We start from the raw sequence: 8,535 nt of genomic DNA on the forward strand, positions 1-8,535 counted from the left end.
TTGGTCCCACCCCTAAATGGGAAGTCCAGCCTGAGCTGCTAGGTAACATTCCTTCTGCATGAGGCCACAAGCATCCCAAGACATGTTTCGCCTCATTATGCATCATCATTGAGGAGTAGCTTGTGTCTCTACGCCCAACAGGCACGGGACCCACGTCTGAGCGTACCCGTCCCACTCGGGGTGACTAAAGCAAAACAAAAGAGGTGATGGTTGGACCCCTTTTGCAATGGCACACACAGGCTAAAAAATGGTAGTGTGGAATATTGCCCAGAGCAGTGGTGCCAGTGGTTCAGATTTATTCAAAACCTTCCACCCATCACTTTTTTGTTTATTTATACACACAGAATATCAATTGTATTCATTTAGGCATGAAGAATATTAACATAAGCTAAATGCAACATGAACTACAAACGTACATAGGTCACTAACATAGAAACTGTTAGGGAGAATTCTCCAGAATGGCTAATTTCCCTTACCTACTGAGTCCCTCAGCAGCTTTGCTGGATTTCTAGGATTTTTTTTTTCACCTGGTAAGAGTGTGAGCCTTTTTTCCCACTCTTACAAGTGTTTTTCTGTGTGTTTTACATTTTTGTGTTCATAGACTGTGGAGCCTCACCTACTCCATAGGCATCATCTTTTTACTGTGTGTCACACAGCACATTTAAGGCAGTGACACAGGGTTGTCTTTTTCAGACTTCCCACTTTAAAGTCCATTTTCTGGGACTGACTACTTTCTCCCAGAACATGTAAAGTTGCCATTGACTTTATTAGTCTTTTAAAATTCACAGACCCAGTACAAACTATCTTCCATAGAGTACTGGAAAGGGTTAATAGTTATCCCTTTTTGTCTGTTTTTCTTGCAACATTATTTAGTTCTTCTTTCTTTAAGATTTTGCTGGTGGCAGTGGTCTCTACCATATTTTTCCTACCCCGGTATATGAAAATAGCCTTGGTACTGTTTTAGGCTAAAGGAATAGCCTCAAACTTTAATCCGCTGGCCCCCACTTACCTTTATTTGGTTCTGGCTGGGTTTATTCACCATTTCATTTTGTAAAGGTATTTCTCATGTTTTGCTCTGCGCGCCAAACCAGGTTTGGTTCCTTTGTTTGCCGTTCTTTGGTGGGCTTTTGCACAGAAGCCCTCCTTATGTGCCTGAGAGTCTAGGTAGACAGGATGTGAGGGAGGTGTTTTAGTTTAGGCCCCCTGCACAGGGTCTCCTTGGAGACCCAAGTCACACTCTTGTTTGATTAGCTAGGTGACTGTCCTGCCAGGACAGCCACCCTGCTGTGTGATTAACAGCCAGGCTGTGCGAATGGGGGAAAACTGCATAAAAAGCAGGTCTCTGGGACTTGGAAGGCACAGTCGCCACTGGACCGTGAGAACCGAAGAGAAGCTGAAGGAAGAGGACCGCTGCAACTACTGAACATCCCGGTGAAGCCTTGTTGCGGGTCCGAATCTCCTACACTTCGACGACAGAGAAGATCTGCAAGGAATCTTCTTCCCTTGAGCTGGTGGGACCAACTACTTCGCCAAACACCAAGCAAGGCCTCCCTCCCCTGGTTGAATTTGCTGTACATCGCTGCAGTGAACCGGATAGCCAGGAGTACCGGACCCTGTTTGGGTTTTAAGGAGCTCACCTTTTATTCGTTGCTTTGCTCTGCTGCTGGTTCTTCCCTGGGGGAGTGCAGGACCCTCCAGTCTTCCTTCTTTGTGTCAATCCGACAGTTGCTTCAGGAACCGTGAGCCTTCAGGATCTGCCAGGAACTTCTGCCTCAGCTACAGCATTCTTCCTCTTCTAAGGTACTGTTCAAACCCGCTTGTTCATTCCATCCGACTGCGGTGAAAGTGTTTTAAATCATTCATCAATCTGAGGGCTTGTCCTTCTCTACTCTTTTAAGTAACTTTTCTTCTGACCAACCTCGTTTCAAACTCTTGGCAAAGACTTAACAGCGAACTACTCTGAACCGTGTGATCCTCTGCAAAGACTCTGAACCATTAACATTGGCCCAGGCCTATTGATTTGAATCATCATTGTAGTAAGCCTTTTCTAGATTGCCCTGCCTACTTACTTGTTGGTTCTGCTTGATTTTGACTAACCCTGTCTTTCCCTCCCTTTTTAAATTGCTCGAGTGCCATTTTCTTCACACTCCATTTTGAACTTAACATGTCAAGAATTCATTGGGTGTTGTGTAGTGTATTAAGATTGTGATTTTCTGCTGCTTTACTTGGTAAACTGTTTTACAAATGATTGTGTGAATAAATGTATATTCTTTTATTCAGAAACCTTTAGTCAGTGTTTGTTTGAACCATAGCAATTGCTGTCCTTTGTGTAACCTCTGATACTGCTCACTTTACTCTTGAGATAAGTCTGGCTGCTCAGCCATCACTACCACTTTACTGTGTAGTACAGGCTTGTACCAAAGGGGAATTTGTACTGTCACTTGTAGTCTTAATTGTGTGTGGTGTTCCCAAAGGGTACTGCATATGATTCTGCCTAACAGAAACGCAACAGTAATGGGAAGCCATGTTCTCCAAAATGGAAGCCACAGCATGCATTTAAGTGAATTAAAGGCCTTGAGATGCCAGAAAAACCCAACCTGCCTAATTCACCGAAATACAGACCAGTGCAGGGCACAGACAGTAGCCATGCAAACCTAGCCAAGGTTGCTGAGAAATTAAGGACGGTCCAGACAGTTCAGAAAGAATACAAGATAATAATTCCAAAGGCAAAACCGTATTTTCCTAAGTTTAAGAACAACCAGTCTTTGAAGGCCAGGTGCAGAATAATTATAAGCTAACTACTACATAGGGAATAGATCAAGAATGTTCCTAGTGTTAGTGAAAAACATGACACTGATATTAAAATCAGCTAAAATCCCCATAAATGTAGGGAGAGATAATTGTTGATGTGGTCTCATCACACGTGACCCAGCTTGAACAACAATGCCCATTCATTAGCCATAGACATAGATCGGACAGCTGCGTCACTCCTTGCACGGATTCCCAGGCATGAGGTGCCATGCAAGGCCAACTACAGAGGAATTACTCTGGCTCATGACCTTGGAATAAGGGATAGTATCTTTTTTTAGTTTAAGTAATTTTAATAAGTTAAGAATTCATACATTCATGAACAATAGTAGATCATTTTTTGTAAGATATTTAGTAAGTAAACTTTAACAGAACATTTAAGACTTAATAATAGAAAACAGTAATGGTTAAATTGTAATAATGTAAGAAAACTTATGAAGTTAACAATGGACTAGTTTTTCAATCCAAAAAATATTTCATAATGGGTAAACATTGACAAAACATAAAGGAATAAACATAAAATATGCTTACAAACAGACAAGAGACAAAAGGGTGAGGGGCTAGGAAAAGTATACACAGTGAAATTATAGATACATTAGTTAATTCTTATAAATAAAATACTGTATAAACTTATTCCATTTCTTATGGACTTTGGGTAACAAATTATTCATTGATGCAAAGCAGTGCTCCATTCTATGAATTGAACAAATTGAATTCTACCACAAAATATATGAGAGATGGGTTACTTTTTTCCAGTTGCTTGTTAAATTATGAAAGGCAATTATAACAAATAAATTGAACAAATTAGAACATTCAGATTGACTGATAATAGGAATGTCGAATGAGCTGCACATCAAATTTTTAAGTGATAAGGCAGCAGAAAAGGTGAGAATTAACTGTAATTGTTGCCAAACCTTTGTCCAAAATAATTAACAAAATTGCATTCAAATATCATATGTAAGAAGTTAGCATTAGGCTCATTACAAGACCAGCATTTATTTGAGGAACCTGGGAGATTTTTAGCGATGCGTTGTGGAGTGATAAATGCTCTATGCATAATGAAGAAATATGTTTGGGTGAGATAGGCCGCTGATGTGGCGGAATGATTATATAGTCCAGATTTTATTCCAAGTTTCCGGGGAGGGTTGAAGGTCCAATCTAATTCCCAGTTCCTGATTGTGTTATGGTTCCGCTGTTATTACACTTGATGCAGAAAAAGTGTTTGATCGTGTTTCTTGGTAATTCTTTATAAATCCCTTTCATGGTATGGCATTCCTCATTATTTTATTAATTTAATTAAAATCCCATACTCTACTCCATCTTCACATATTATAATCATTAATTTCTTATCTCCATCTTTTAATATTGAAAGAGGCACTCGCCAAGGTTGTCCACTCTCTCCATTATTATTTGATCTTGCGTTAGACCCTTTACACCAAAATATTCGATTAAATCTTTAAATTAAAGGAATTTCTTTAAACAATATAGAAACTAAATTATTAGCCCACGCAGATGATATACTTATTTATCTTTCTAACCCGGCCACTTCGATTCCTCATTTAATAAACATAATAAAGGATTACTCTCTAGTTTCGGGATACAAATTAAACCTTGATAAATCCGAGATTATGTCCCTAACTTGCTCATGTAATAGATCTAACACCCCTATTTTGGCATTAACATGGCAATCGTCACAAATTCATTACATAGGTCTTTCAATAACTAATGATATAATCTCCACAATTAATCTTAATACCAATTACATCATTAACAAAGTTACAGAATTAGTTGCAAGGTGGTCCCTGCTCTACCTCACATGGTGGGGCAGATTAGATACTATAAAATTGAGGATCACCCCTACTGTTTTATAGTATCTTTTTTTAATTGAAGGAAAGCAGTTTGAGGATTTCTCTCCTCTACTTCCATTTTCGCTCATGTCTTGACGACCTGTCAGTTGCCCAAGATTGGACAGAATAATGCCAACCAATCATGACCCTCAATGTTAAGCCACCAAGTACATGTCGTGCCAACCAATCATATATTTTAGAGAAGTCATATATTCACTATTATCAATTTAGGGGTGGTCTCAGGTGGATGATAAGATTTGCATGACTCAATCAAACGTTTAACACATATAGAGTCCATATGTAGTCAATTCCCCTAACCTATCCCTTTATCTGGTAGGTTTTTTTAGTATTATGTCATCATCATGACATGTTTTTGGTTTATAATCTGATGTTTTGTATGAGAAATCTTGAGAGCTGCAACTCTACTGCTTGTGTGCTGTCCCTGCTTTATTTTGGACATTAATAAAGCTGGATTTTGCCTTTCACTTTGACTCTTTCCAACATTAAGTCAGAGTTTTACTGGCTCCACACCTACTGCATAATCTGAGGATTTATAGGCCAGCATTACAGATGCAGCAGAGGTGGAGGTTGGTTAGGAGTCATCGGATTGCAGAGGGTTCCCAAATGGTGGCCTGAAGGACTACGAGGTGACATTTGGAGAGTGTTATCACATGTGAATAGAGAGAAGTCAACAGGAGCCCTGAGTGAGGGGTCAGAAATGTGAGGCGGACAACTTTGTGAAGATTTTTCAAAAGATGCCATTTTATTAACTCAAAAGGTTGGATAAACGCCTCACTATCCCTAACCAGATGAGGATGTTCCTGCTTAACATAAACTAAAGGAAACTCTCTAACAAAAGTTTCTGTCCCTCACACTTGTACATACAACAACTCCACAAGGTAATATATTGCAGTTTCAAAACCCAACAAATATAACAGTTATGTTTGCATCAGGATAATGTTCTTTCCTGATAATCTGTGTGAATTCCCCTTCCCCAAACTTAAGCAAGATTCTCTTCAACAGTTTTAACAGAATAGGGAAATCCTATCTTGCAACAAAGTTCCAATGCAGATCATTCGATTCCACTTTGGCAACAAAAAGTTCCAATACTTCAGAATTGTTCAACAAGGTTTATCTTCTTTCCACTTGTGACACAAAGAACTCAAAACAAGTTCTTATAAGCCAAGAGCACTTTCTTAGTTCATTAGGACCAACAGAAATTGTCTTTGTCAGGATTATTCTGCAACAGTTTGTATAACACTCGCTTAGACAATGTTAGATAATTCTGAAACAGTTTATACAACACCTGCTTCAGCAATGTAAGTTTGTCAGAATGATTCTGTAATATTTCAAAAAGACATATTAGTGGTTCCTGCCACTTCTTCGTTATGACATTTCACAACCACACCACAGTATTTCATCAGCTTCCACCTGGTCCAGTCACCTGCCAGGCCTACTAATACAAAGTTCAATGACCTGGTGAACTCTCCTTCCAGGCCAGAATAAACTATTAACTATCTGTGCTTCGGTGGTAGAGGTTAACTTCCAACACATTAGCATTGTCTCTTGCTTCAAAACATGAAGTTTAAGAATTTCTTCTGGGTAAACATGAACCACACTGGTGCTGTTAATTATATCTTTGCGATTGCCATAAACAAGGTAGATTATGCTCCAATTCCTCTGAATACCTTTTATCAGAAGGGCAGCCCTCCTGCCACTCTTGTTTCCCCACTTCTGCTCCACAAATTCAAACTCAAGTATTATTTTGGGGTACACAATCAACACCCTGGTGCTATTTGGCACACCCTTGTGCTTGTCCATGCAAAACAGGTTGAGCTCCACTCCTCCTGGATGTTTTCTATCAGAAAAGCAACTTTCCTGCCACTCGTTTCTCCACTTCCACGTTAACCAAATGCTGACATTGATTTTGTTTCACTTTAGCACTTCTTTGGTTTTGGCATTGTAGGTTGGTTTAAGCCAGTTTCTCTCATGAGCTTCCTTACATATAGGCTACAGGTTTTACAAACATTAGATTTGTGAATTGCCTTCTATTGGCTTTGGTAAAAGTTGCTTGGATTGGTCTCTTTAACTCTCGCCCTCTGTTGTTGTTGGCTCTTTATGTTTTGTCCCATACAACGATATCTTTCTGATCTGTTTGTCAAATTCTGCCTCCTCCTCTTCTTTACATCAGCTTGGTTTTTAAATGGTTTAGTGTTCAGCTTTACTTCAGTTCAGTATTGAAAATATGTTTGGTTTTGCCCCTGCACTTTCTTCACAACAGGTTTAGGCTTAGGGCACACTGGATTGGCAAGCGGGCAGTTACAGAGTGCTCTGGTGTCACAATACCATAGTGAACTCTCCCGGTGTGGCGTGCGCGTCTGCTCACTCTGCTGCCTCCAGGTCTTTTGCTTTTGCATCTTCATAGCCAGGCAACCTCCCTCTTCCAGCCGTTAGCGGTCTCTGTCACTCGCAAACAGCGCGTTCTCTGCTCCGAAGGCTCTCTGGTGCTCGCAGGCCACCAGAGACTGCCTCAGCTGGGGGAAAACTTTAAAAATGTACGTTTCCCACCACACAAACTCTGCAATTAGAATTCCTAGAGGAAGAGACCCTTCCAGGACCGGCAACTGGATGACCTGCGACCGTGGTCCGGGCGTCTCTGCTCTCCTCCAGTTTCTGCTTCGGCTGCAACATGGAGAGACCACTGCTACTTCACGTCTTGCTGCTACTCTTCTCCTTCTCCTTTCCTATGACCTGCACCTCAAGGGGGGCCATTTAAGTCTACCGATCTCCCTCAGGTGTGGGTCATTTTTACTAAATAACTGCACTTTTCAGTTTTGTGCCTCTGCAGCCCTCTTCTTTGTCCCAGTACTTTGGGAATTGGGGGACTTGTAGTCCACAATGAAAAAAAACCTGTTTCTCCAGCATGGGGCCTGGCATGGATTCACATGCTCATGAATATTCCCCGTCGTCAGGCTGGGAATCCTCAGTAAAGAAAAAATCAGTTTCAGTTTCGTTTCTGAACTGTCTTTCTTAGTAGTAAACAATCACTGGTCTCTGGGTCATACTGCCTCCAGCCAATGACTGCCCTCTCCCTAAGGCCCTCCCCTGGCAGCCATCCTCAGATTTTTACAGCACGTTCAAGTGTTGGGAGTCCTCGTGCTATAGCTCTCGAGCTTTTACTGCATTTTGTGATTTTTCAAAGAGTTTAATCTCATTTCTTCGGTCAATCGAGCCTCAAGCTCCACCGTTTCAACTTCTGATCAACGAGGACCCGTTTCGGAATTTTCTACGCCCTCAAGGGCGAAGTTTTCGTCGAGTTACGCTTCTTGGAGGATTCCAGAAGACCTTGAGGCCTATCCTGTGGGCATGGCCCAGGACAAAGGAAGCTCGACGCCCGGATCCAAGCTGTTCAGGAACTGCCCTGGATGCGGATTGCAGAATATCTTCAAGGAGGACGAGCATTCTAGAGGCCTCTACTGCCTTCACTAAGACAAAACGCACGTGGAGAAGGACTGTGCGTTTTGCAAGAACATGTCAGAATGGACCATGAAGGATCGGCGTATCCGCCTCACCAACTGGCTGGAAGGGAAGAGCCCAGCAGTCGGTGATAAGAAGAAGAGGTCCGAGCGGTCTTCTAAGTCCTTTAAGGGCGCTCCAGCGATGGGGCCCAACAAAAGTCTAAGCACCACGAGTCCGTGGGCGCCGGGAGCGGCGAACGGTCGGGCTCCTCAGCTGCCAGGCAGGGCGCGCTTTCACCGACGCCATCAACCATGAGCCAACGCTCTGGCTCGGGGAAGAGGAAATCGGAGAACCCGGATAAGCTTCTGGAGAAGCCCCGGTCGATCCCGATGGAAACAGCCGAGAGGGAGCGAGGAAGTGA

This window comes from Ambystoma mexicanum, chromosome 7p (genome assembly GCF_040938575.1).
Source record: "Ambystoma mexicanum isolate Mex_15411 chromosome 7p, UKY_AmexF1_1, whole genome shotgun sequence".
In the NCBI taxonomy this organism is placed as follows: Eukaryota; Metazoa; Chordata; class Amphibia; order Caudata; family Ambystomatidae; genus Ambystoma; species Ambystoma mexicanum.